Source organism: Moschus berezovskii, chromosome 6, assembly GCF_049115385.1.
Source record: "Moschus berezovskii isolate FMDL1 chromosome 6, NW_MosBer_1.0, whole genome shotgun sequence".
NCBI classification, from domain to species: Eukaryota; Metazoa; Chordata; class Mammalia; order Artiodactyla; family Moschidae; genus Moschus; species Moschus berezovskii.
This window is the reverse complement of record NC_142465.1, coordinates 115,151,957-115,164,594: the sequence shown is the minus strand read 5'-3', so window position 1 is coordinate 115,164,594 and position 12,638 is coordinate 115,151,957.

Below are 12,638 nucleotides of genomic sequence, written 5' to 3'. Positions count from 1 at the left end.
CTGGGGTGGCCGACCTGATCATTGCCCTGTTAAGGGGGTGGGGGTCGGGAGGCTTATGCGAGGCCATACTGTGAAGGCCGAGTAAGGGCAGTTGATGTGCAAAAGCGAAATGCTAATAAAACCCCCAGCTCCCCCCACCCACGTGTCCCATTTCTGAGAGAAGAGGCCTCCAGGGGCTGAATACTCATTGGAAGGGCTGATGCTGAAGCTGAAACTCCATCCAATACTTTGGCCACCTGGTGAGAAGAACCGACTCATTGGAAAAGACCCTGATGCTGGGAAAGATTGAAGGCGGGAGAAGGGGAGGACAGAGGATGAGATGGTTGGATGGCATCACCAACAGAATGGACATGAGTTTGAGTAATGGTGATGGACAGGGAAGCCTGGCCTTCCAGTAGTCCATGGGGTCGAAAAGAGTCTGAACTGAACTGAGGAGCTGTCAGTTCAACACCTTCAAAAATCTGTCCAACACAGGACAAAAATTTCTTAAAAAAATAAATAAAAGCCACCCAAGCACAGCAAGGATGTAAGCACCAGCAGCGGAGCTTTCTCATTTTATTTTGAAGTGGTGTCTGAGCATGTGTGTGTCTGTGTGTGTGTATGTGTGTGTGTGTTGGGCAAGATGGGCAGCCAGAGGCCTGATTACTATATTAGTGATTTAAAATATGTTTGAGCTCAAGGAAGGAAGAGACACACACATACATGCACACTCACACACATCACCAGCAGCAGTAGCTCTGCTATTTCCCACAGGATTAAGTATAATTTTCTTAGTCATTAACATATTATTTTGTTCATGCACTGCTGTACAATTTGATTCTCCATGTTCAAAATATTTTCAGATCATAGCAACCAAAGGTTCATGGTTCTCTTATTTTATAGCAAAGCATCTTAGCGCTGGAAGCAGCTTTAGAAACTAATTCAATCCCCTCATTTGACAGATGAGGAAATTGAGGCCTGGAAACCTGTGGTTTGCCCAGATCTCCCTGAAAAGTAGAAGCAGCATGTGGGGAATATTATGTTCTCTGTGTCTCGGATGTCTTTGCCCTACCCCTTTGCCCTTTCTACTTCTCTACTTCTTGTTCCCTAGAAGTCCCCACAGCTTCCCACACCCTTTCTTTTGACCCTAATCTCATTCTTTTAAAAGAAATATGTACTGGGCACCTACTGTGTGCACATAGTAAGCGCTGAGTAAATGTTTGCTCCCAATGCACTGCTGACTCAGTTTATTAAAAGCACTTTCATCACACCTGTGTTATCCTCCTGTGTGTTTTTCTGTTCCTCCCACTGCTCTGAGCTCCTCTGTGTCCCCAGGGCAAAGAGTTTGGCATCTTGTAGGGCTTCAAGTTCTTAGAAAACAAACTAAATGCTCTCCCATCTAAAGGTGAAATTTGTCTATCCTTCAGTGTTCCTAGGTGTGGGACCTATCACTTCATGGGAAATAGATGGAGAAACAGTGGAAACAGTGTCAGACTTTATTTTGGGGGGCTCCAAAATCACTGCAGATGCTGATTGCAGCCATGAAATTAAAAGACGCTTACTCCTTGGAAGGAAAGTTATGACCAACCTAGATAGCATATTAAAAAGCAGAGACATTACTTTGCCAACAAAGGTCCATCTAGTTAAGGCTGTGGTTTTTTCCAGTGGTCATGTATGGATGTGAGAGTTGGACTGTGAAGAAAGCTGACCACCAAAGAATTGATGCTTTTGAACTGTGGTGTTGGAGAAGACTCTTGAGAGTCCCTTGGACTGCAAGGAGATCCAACCAGTCCATTCTAAAGGAGATCAATCCTGGGTGTTCATTAGAAGGACTGATGCTAAAGCTGAAACTCCAATACTTTGGCCACCTCATTTGAAGAACTGACTCACTGGAAAAGACTCTGATGCTGGGAGGGATTGGGGGCGGGAGGAGACGGGGACGACAGAGAATGAGATGGCTGGATGGCATCACTGACTCAGTGGACATGAGTTTGTGTGAACTCTGGGAGTTGGTGATGGACAGGAAGGCCTGGCGTGCTGTGATTCATGGGGTTGCAAAGAGTCGGACACGACTGAGCAACTGAACTGAAAAGGAAGAGAAGTCAAGGGGGAGAAGGGGAGTGAAGACATTCCAGGGAGAGGGAGTTGGGATTGGATGCGGTCGGAGCGTCATGCTGGCATAAGGCGCATTTGGGTTCAGGCTAAGATACTTAATCCTCAGAGCCTTAAGTGTCCTCATCTGCAAAGTGGGATAACAATACTGATTCCTGTGACCTCCCAGATTGTTTTAGGGACTAAATAAGAGCACATATTTGCTTTAATTAGCACTTGTGACTGACCAGTAGAAAGTAGTTTACAACAACACTTCTAAAACTTAATTGTGGACAGCAGTCACCTGAGGGGATCTTGCTAAAATGCAGGTTCTGATTCAGTTGGTCTGATATGAGATCTAAGAGGCTACATTTCTAGGAAGCTCCCAGGTAATGTTCTCAATGGTGGTCCATAGACTGAATTTGGCATAGCAAAGATTTCAGAAGCCAGTGAAGAAGAGTGCAAACTTTCATGTCAAAGAGTCCTGGAATGGAATCCCACTTTCCTGGTATAAGCTGTGTGTCCCTGAGGGTTACTTCTCCTTTCTGAGCCTTGGTCCCATCAGTGGCATATGGGCAATAATAGACCCTACCTAACAGGGCTGTAGAAGGAAAGCTAGTTAATGGACACTCACCACTTAGTGGAGTGTCTGGCACAGCGTAGCAACCAGTAAAGGGTAATTAGCGTGGGAAGATGAGACTGGAAAGACACGGACCTTGGGACCAAATTGTGGGGACCTTGACTTTAGATCTTATTCAATAGCTAGGGGAGCCATTGGAGGTTATTATGAGACTAATATGGTCGTAAAAAATTGCAGCAATTACTATATGCCAGGCACTGTGCAAAACATATATCATTCAAATATGCTCATGTAATCCTATTAGAAAAATTATTATTATCCTCATTTTACAGGTGAGAAAACTGAAACAGAGAGGTTCAGTAGCTCACTCTAGGTCACCCAGCTGCTAATTAGAAGAGCCAGGATTCAAACCCAGACCACATGACTCCCAGGCTTGCCTACCTACCCACCTTGCTGTACTGCCTCTGTTGAGAATGCTAGAAAGGGACACTTTAAAGAAATAGAATTTCCCTTGTTTAACAGTTTATCCATTCAACAAAAATTTGCAGAATGCATATCATTGTGCTGAGGGTCAGCAACCACTCATTCATTTACCAAATCTTTATTGAGCCTTAACAGACACCAGGCTTCCCTGATAATTCAGTTGGTAAGGAATCCACCTGCAATGCAGGAGACCCTGGTTTGATTCCTGGATGGGGAAGATCTGCTGGAGAAGGGATAGGCTACCCACTCCAGTATTCTTGGGCTTCCCTTGTGGCTCAGCTGATAAAGAATCCGCCTGCAATGTGTGAGACCTGAGTTCGATCCCTGGGTTGTGAAGATCCCCTGGAGAAGGGAAAAGCTACCTCACTCCAGTATTCTGGCTTAGAGAATTCCACGGAGTGTATAGTTCATGGGGTCACAAAGAGTCAGACATGACTGAGCGACTTTCACTTCACTTCACAAACACCAGGCTGTTTTAAGGACTGAGGGTACAGCTTTGAACAAAACCAAGTCCTGGCCCACATGGAGCTTACATTGAACTAAATGATTTAGATATGAGTTGTGTTCTCAAGGAGCGCAAATATCATGTGACAAACCTTGGAAATGGACAGAAGGTTAGAATCAGAGTAGAATATATTAGTAATAGTTCACATTGGGAAAAAGCTTTCCTAGATCTAACTGCTATGAAACACACAGTGGGCTTCTCAAGATATTTCCCTTTACATACTAATGACATTTATTCAGCCAACATTTTTGAGCAGTCAGTGTATACTAGATAGCATGCCACTGAGACTAAACAAGAGGAATCAGATGTGATGGCTTGTTGCCCTGGTGGTTCCCTTGGTTTAGCTGGGAGTCAAATACCTACAGCCATCTTTACAAGGCAGGGTGATGTGACCCAATGGCATTCACAAGAGAGGTTACAATGGAGGCGCTGTCGAGTATAAGGTGTCTTGTGAAGGAGATTACTGTGAAGTGCTGCATTCTAATAAATTGAGGCTCTGGGAGGCGAGATGTCCTGTTCAAGGTTGTTGTTGTTGTTGTTTAATCGCTAAGTTGTGTCTGCCTCTTTGCCACCCCCATGGACTGTAGCCCGCCAAACTCCTCTGTCTGTGGGATTTCCCAGGCAAGAATACTGGAATGGGTTGCCATTTCTCTTTCCAAGGTATCTTTCTGACCAAGAGATTGAACGCATGTCTCCTGCATTACCAGGCAGATTCTTTACCACTGAGCCACTAGGGAAACCCTTGTCTGAGGTTATCAGCCAGTAAGTAGAAATGACGGTGCACCTGTCCCTGAGGCCTGATCCCCTGCAAGAGTTTTTAGACACTTTGTTTTTGTTTAGTCGCTAAGTCATGTTCAACTTTGTGGCCCCATGGACTGCAGCACGCGAGGCTTCCCTGTCCTTCACCATCTCCTGGAGTTTACTCAAACTCATGTCCATTGTGTTAATGATGCCATCTAGCCATCTCATCCTCTGTCATCCCCTTCTCCTCCTGCCCTCAATCTTTCCCAGCATCAGGGTCTTTTCTAGTGAGTTGGCTCTTCGCATCAGGGGGCCAAAGTACCGGGGATTAAATACCTTACCAGCTGGTCTATGGCCAAACCATCCTGAATGCACGCAATTGCATCTGATCTCAGAAGCTAAGCAGGGTCCGGCCTGGTTAGTACTTGGATGAGAGACCTTACCAGCCAGGAAACTGATTCTTTTAGGCACAGTCCTGATCTACCTGGTGTCTGTGGACACCCCACATGACAGTGACACCCTAGGAAAGCCCCTGGTCCTCTACCGGTCCCTCCAGACCTGTAGAGTGTCCGGTGTTTCCCTGAACTAGGTGGGACCCACCATGGTTGCATTTCTTCCAATTTCGGGAGCCACCTTTCTCAAGGTGACCGCACCTTCCTGAGAAATTATGCCTCCTCCTCCCATTCCCTGCGGGCCTCCTTCTCCTCTGGCAGCCGCCTCCCCCTCCGCCTGGGCTCCTGGCTCTCACTCGCCTTCCCTTTCCTCGCACTCACTGCTGGTTGGGCGTGCAGTCGAGATCTGACACCTTGGCGTTCACATTCATTGTATCTGCATTCATCCTTGCTCACATCTATGTTCCTGGGCCCGCCTGTGTAATCCGAGTCCCAGAATAGCCCACTTCATGATATATTCTTAGATAAGCTTCCCAGGGCTGACTTTCCCCCACCCCGCTCTGCGGCAATTTGTGTCATGAGCACCTGTTATAAAACTTTGGGGGCTTTCTCACGCCTCTGTGAGATTCGTGCTTACTGCCTGTTCCTGGAGAGGATGAGAGAGGAAGAGGAGGCGGTTACAGCTGGGGCTGCGAGGAGGAGGGTTTAGATCCTGGGGCTGAACCAGCTGAGCGGTTTCACCTCTGGCCTCCTCTGTGGACTAGAGAAATGAATGCACCCAGGCCTCTCCCCTGCCATTCAGGACCCATCTCAGGCTCTCAGCTGTTGGTTCAGGACTGATTTGTGGTGTACTGATTCTGGACTAGGCAAGTACCTGCCCTCCCCAACCTCCAGACTTGGTTGTATCTGCAACCTTGGAAACATACAGGCTCCTCTTCCCAACTGATTCGCACCTGCCCCTTCTTCCTGACTCCCTGGCCTCTCTGCACCTCCCCAGCACTCCTTCTCGGCCTCCTCTGTCCATCCCTTCAATGTTGGCAGCCCTCAATGCTCAGCCTTGGCCTTGTTGGTTTAGACCTCACAGGATCCAAGGGCGCTCCCACCTCCCTATGGCTTGGATGACTCTTCCACTATTCTCTCAACTCCAGGACTTTCTCCTCTGCTCCAGACCAGTCGGTTCTGCTGTTCATCTCTGCTCAGACATCCCTCAGGCACCTTCAGTGTCTCAAAGGAAGCCTGCATCCTCTTCTCCCCTTCCTGTTCCCTCTACCTTTCTTCCTGGGTTCCTCTCCTCCAGAAGGACACCAATCTGCCTGGTGGCCTGATTGGGACATATTGATGCATTTGGACTCTTCCCCCATCTCAGGGCCACCAGGCCAGGTGAGGCTCTTCTGGGATGTCCCCATCAGCCCTTTTCAGCCAAGCTTCCTCTTGGCCTATGGTTTCTTCTGCTTCCTCAATATGTCATGGCTTTGTTTGGGGACTTCCTGTAGCTGAAATGCTTTTCTGTCCAGTCCATGAGCTATTCATCTGAATCCTTTTGTCTTCTGCCTGGTCACTTCTTCCATGGCATCTCTCCTAGCCCTAGAGGTCTGGGTTATGGGCGCGCACTTCATGCTCAGCCCCCTCTTAGCACTCAGGCTCTGTGTGCTGATGGCTTGTCTCCCCTAGCAGGTGGTAGTTTCCTGGAGGGCAGGACTGTCTCATTCAGCATAGTACTCCCAGACATTACACCTTGAACACTGGACCTTCGCACCTATTTTTCCCTTTTCTCCACTGTTTTACTTCAAACTGACAAGGAATTCCTTCTTTTTAAAAATAATTTAATTTATTTATTTATGCTGGAGAAGACTCTTAAGAGTCTCTTGGACAGCAAAGAGACCAAACCCGTTACTCCTAAAGAAAATCAACCCTGAATATTCATTGGAAGGAGTGATGCTGAGGCTGAAGCTCCAATACTTTGGCCACCTGATGCGAATAGCCGACTCATTGGAAAAGACCTTGATGCTGGGAAAGATTGAGGACAGGAGAAGAAGGAGGTGACTGACAGAGGAAGAGATGATTGGATGGCATCATCGACTCAACGCACATGATTTTGAGCAAACTCATGTGAAGATAGTGAAGGACAGAGAAGCCTGGCGTGCTGCAGTCCGTGGGGTTGCAGAATCGAACTAGACTTAGTGACTGAACAACAATGGCTACGCTGGGTCTTTGTTGCTGGGCAGTCTTTTCTCTAGTTGAGGATGGAAGGGGATACTCTCTAGTTGCAGTGCGAGGGCTTCTCACTACAGTGGCTCTCTTGTTACAGAGCATGGACTGTAGGGTGTGCGGGCATCAGTAGCTGTGGCCTGTGGGCTCAAAAGTTGCAGCTCCCAGGTTCTGGAGCACAGGCTCAATAGTCGTGGTTCATGGGCTTAGCTTCTCTGTATCATGTGGGGTCTTTCATGATCAGGGATCAAACCTGTGTCTCCTGCATTGGCAGGTGGATTCTTTACCACTGAGCCACCAGGGAAGCCCAGGAATTCCTTCTTAAAAATGGGTAAGGTTTTTCTCCCTTGGTGTAGAAGAAGTAAGGATATAAGATTAAGAACCTGGAAAGAAAAAGTCAACTCAGTTGAATGTGAGTTGTTTCAGCCATTCAGTTACACAGTGTGACCCTGTGTGTGTGTGTGTGTGTGTGTGTGTGTGTGTGTGTGTGTGTGTGTGGAGTGGGGGAGTGTATGTGAGAGAGAGACAGTCCATCCTAAAGGAAATCAGTCCTGAATATTCATTGGAAGGACTGATGCTGAAGCTGAAACTCCAATACTTTGGCCACCTGATTTGAAGAACTGACTTATTTGAAAAGACCCTGATGCAGGGAAAGCTTGAAGGCAGAAGGGGATGGGACAACAGAGGATGAGATGGTTGGATGGCATCACTGACTCAATGGACATGAGTTTGAGTAAACTCTGGGAGTTGGCAATGGACAGGGAGGCCTGGCGTGCTGCCATCCATGGGGTGGTAAAGAGTCGGACACGACTGAGCGACTGAACTGAACTGAAGGTATACTTTAATGATGAGGTCAAATTTTTGCATCCACATCCTCCTGGGAGGTACAGACTGAAGGGGAAGTGGGGTGGGGAGCAGGGCCAGGAAGGGGACAGAAGACAGAGTCCTAGAGAGGGCAGGACTTCAGCTAAAGTCCTGCCTAGAAAGGCCCAGGAGTTCATGCTTTTCTCCCCCTGGAGACTCCTCCCCTCGCCCAGGTGTTCCTGTCCCCTGTCTGAGTCAGCCCACTGTGGGTCCTGGGATAGATGCAGTGATCTAGAGCAAAAGCTGGTCACCGGAGAGATGGCTGTGATAGATTAGCTTAAGTTCTGACTCAGAATTCAGTCTGATAAATATTTATCGCATGCACTTTGGTGAGAGACTGTGGGAAACACAAAGGTCGTCAATGCCTCGTGCTCAGGCGGTTTCTGCTGGTTTAATGTAGGAAGAAGATTCCTGACCATGAAGTAGGTGGACCGAGACAAGCTTAGGTTCCCAAACCAGGCTTTCACCCCCCCACCGCTACTCCCACCCCCACCCCACTCCTCCCCCATGGCATCTCTCCCTGCTCAGGCAGAGGCACCTAGCCTGACCAGAATGCTCCGATCCCAAGGGCTTCATGCCCAGAGTCAGAGGGCGGTGCAGTCACTAGCAAACATGTTGCCTCCGCTGTTGGATTAAGTTTCCAAGGTTAGGAACTATTGTGCTTGCCTTTGTGTTTCCCGCAGTATCTTGCCAGAGTGCATGCACTAAATATTTATTAGACTGAATTCTGAGTATTGTTATCAGTGAATGCAATGATTCTATCCGCAAACATACGTGGAGCCTTGTGTTACAGGGGACTCAAGAAAGAAAGACAGACCCATTCCCAGCTAAAGGAGCCCAGAAAATGAAGGGACTTTCAGAACCCGTCTCCCATGCTGTCCTTGAAGCTGCGAAGGAGGTAGAAATTCTACATTAATTTAGGCCGTCTGAATATATTCAAAAGCTTTTAAAAATATTGACAAGGTTAATAGTAGGCTAGAGATCATCATCCAAATAATTATTTAATTTCTAGAGACAAAGCTTAGATTCAACCTTTTTTCGAAGCATTTTCTAGACACAGGCATCCATTTGCTCATTTCACCTTTATATTGGGTGTTTCAACCCGTTCCTGATGTAACTGATAAAGCTGAGACTCAGAGAGGTTTAGCAACCCAATCAAGGTCACAGAACTAAGGATTCAAACCTGAAGTTAGGGTTAGGGTTAGAACTTATAATATGGGTGTCCAATAGGGGTGCTACTATTTAAATTTAAAGTAGTCAAAATTAAAATTATCAGAAAGCTGGCTGAAGAGTAATTACTCCTAGGAGAAGCAGGGAAAGTGTGTTCTTCTCATTTGCATCCCAGCTCTACTATGGACCTCGCACTGAGGGAATGTTGGATGGATGAATGAATAAGTAAGTGAGTGAATAAATGTACAAGACAAATTCAGGTGAAACAACAAATTAGTTTGAGTCATGGTGTAAGTGTATATATATGTGCATTTATATGTGTGTAAAGTGAGTATTTGGAAAAGACCCTGATGCTGAGAAAAGATTGAGGGTAAGAGGGGAAGGGGATCACTGACTCAGAGGACATGAATTTGAGCAAATTCTGGTAGATAGTAAAGGCCAGGGAAGCCTGGCGTGCTGCAGTCCATGGGGTCACAAAGAGTTGGACACGACTTAGCAACTGAACAACAAATGCTCATGTATCACAAGCTGGAATCAAGATTGCCGGGAGAAATATCAACGACCTCAGTTATGCAGATGATACCATTCTAATGGCAGAAAGTGAAGAGGAGCTAAAGAGCCTCTTGATGAGGGTCAAAGAGGAGAGTAAAAAAGCTGGCTTAAAACTCAGGGTTCAAAAAACTAAGATCATGGCATCCGGTCCTATTACTTCACGGCAAATAGAAGGGGAGAAAGTGGAAGCAGTGACAGATTTTACTTTCTTGGGTTCCAAAATCACTGTGGACGATGACTTCAGCCATGAAATTAAAAGATGCTTGCTCCTTGGAAGGAAAGATATGACAAAGCGAGACAGCATATTAAAAAGCAAAAACATAACTTTGCTGTTAAAGGTCTGTATAGTCAAAGCTATGTTTTTTTCAGTAGTCATGTATGGATGTGAGAGTTGGACCATAAAGACTGAGCACCAAAGAACTGATGCTTTTGAACTGTGGTGTTGGAAAAGACTCTTGAGAGTCCCTTGAACTGCAGGGAGGTCAAACCAGTCAATCCTAAAAGAAAGCAACCCTGAATATTCATTGGAAGGACTAATGCTGAAGCTCAAGCTCTAATACTTTGGCCACCTGATAGGAAGACCTGACTTATTGGGAAAGACCTTGACACTGGGAAAGATTGAGGGAAAAAGGAGAAGAGGGCAGCAGAGGATGAGATGGTTAGGTAGCATCACTGACTCAATGGACATGAATTTTAGCAAACTGTGGGAGATAGTGAAGGACAGGGAAGCCTGGCATGCTGAAGTTCATGGAGTCACAAAGAATCGGCACGACTTAGCAACTAAATGACAACAACATGCTCATGTATAGATATGTGTATAAGTGTGCATGTGTACGGGCTTCCCAGGTGGCTCAGTGGTAAAGAATCTGTCTGCCAATGCAGGAGACACAGAAGATGCAGGTTTGATCCCTAGGTCGGGAAGATCCCCTGGAGGAGGAAATGGCAACCCACTCCAGTATTCCTGCCAGGAAAATCACATGGACAGAGAAGCCTGGCAGCTATAGTCCAGGGAGTCACAAAGAGTCCGACACGACTGAGCACACATGTGCATGTGTGTACATCAAGGATGGGGAGAGGGATGGGCGGGAGATACAGGCTGCCTCATGAAAGTTCTTGAATCTTTGAATTCCAACTTGAGTTTGAATTTAACTCTTGGCAGTTGGGAGCCGAGGATGGTGCATGAGATGGGAAACGGTGGATGCAAATGATGCTTGAGATGGACGTGCCTGGCAGAGGGCACAGGATGGCTACGGTTGGCTCCAGTGACACTTGGTATTAGAGAAGGACCTTTGCTCGGAGGCTGGGGAGGCTTTATGAGGGAACCCTCAGGAAGGACAGGGTGCCTCTCACTTCCTCTTGGGAGCAGTTCCTGGAGGGCAGTTCCTGGAGCAGCATACCTGGTAGGTGTTGGAGGAGGGGAGATGCCACGAAGCACTTCCCATTCCCAGTGGCTGGGGAACTGGGGTGTGTCTGAAATATTTTTAGACAAATTTTAAGACAGCTCTGACCCCAACCGAAGGACCTGGGCTGAAATTATTTATTCACTTATTATCTGCTCACCCCTGTCTTTGGGGACTGGAACACCCACAGGGCGTTCACAGGGCACAGGCTCTGAGCACATACACCCCTCTCAGGCAAGACCAGAAGAGCACGTGTCTGGCAAAGTTTCTGCAGAGAAAGAGAGTTACTCCAGGCTGAGGGTGGAATCAAGGAAGACTTTGTGAGGGTGGAGTCAAGGAAGACTTTGTGAGGGTGGTGGCATTTTCCCTGGCCTTGCAGGCTGGCTAAGATGTGGACAAAAGTAAATAAAAAGAAAAGGGAACTCCAGGTGGGAAACTGCAGGAGCATAGCTGTCAAAGAAGGAAATGAAGGGCAAGGTTCAGGGCAGAGTAGCCCAGATGTCCTGTCTCCACCTCCCCACCCACACCATCTTCAGAAGGCTGCTTGAACACCAAGCCTGGCATGGCAGGGGGAAAGTTTTCCAGTAGAGAAGGTGCCAGATCAGGGTAGCAGAGAGTCTGGAGGCAGGAAGACGGCCCAGAGGAAGAGATGGTGGTTGCAGGACACCCCAGCCTGTCCTGGCCTTCTCCCTTCAAGAATCATTCCTGGGACTCCCTGAGTGGTCCAGTGGTTAAGAATCTGCCTTCCAGTGAAGGGATCTCAGGTTTGATCCCACTTGGAGAACTAAGATCCCATATGCCTCAGGGCAACAAAGCCTGAGGTGCTGCAATGAAAGATCCCACGGGCTGCAACTAAGACCCAATGCTGCTAAGTAAATAAAAGTATATGTTAGAAAAACAAGTCACTTCTACATTTGGCCAGCACCCTCGGTACTTTGTCTCTGGTGGGCCACCATCACGGGGCAGCAAGCACCTGGAAGAGGGCAGGTGAGGCCCAGGGAGGGGTGCTCCCCTACAGTTAATTTACTACATCAGCAAGGTATCAGCTTGATAAGCGCCAGGAGACTTACCCCGACGGGCCTGAACACAGGACAGGCAAGTCTAAAGGCAAGGAGGCTGTTGCAGCAGCACGTCTGGGAGTGGGGTGAGGTGAGGAAGCCTGTCTCTGCCAAGTTGGGGTGGGGGGTGTGGGGCTGCCCACTGCTTGCAGGGCCCTCACCAAGCAGTTCCCTTTAACTTGTTTCCTTCTCATGACAACTCCGAGTTGCTCTGTCCAGTTCTCTAGAATAGCTCAGAGAGGTCAAGTAAGCTGCCCAGGCTCAGGATTCGTCATAGGCAGAGTCTGGACTGACCTGTCTGACTCAAAGCCTTCTCGATTTTTCCATGTTGGTACAGGAGTCCTTAGAAGGAAGGCAAGACTGAGCTGCATGACTCAGGGATGGGGCTGTCTCTGCAGGGCTGAGACGGTCTAGAGAGCCCTGGAGCAGAGCCGGCAGTCAAAAAGCCACTCACCCCGACCAACCTGGTGGTTTTCATTCTTTGCGTGTAAGGTATGAAGTCCTCATTCTGCCCCCAACCAGGGGACTCTGCAGCGTGGGGTGATCTGACTCCAGCACCCTGGGGCACATTCAGACATGACCCTTTCTGCTGTGTGTGGATGGAGGAGGCAAGGA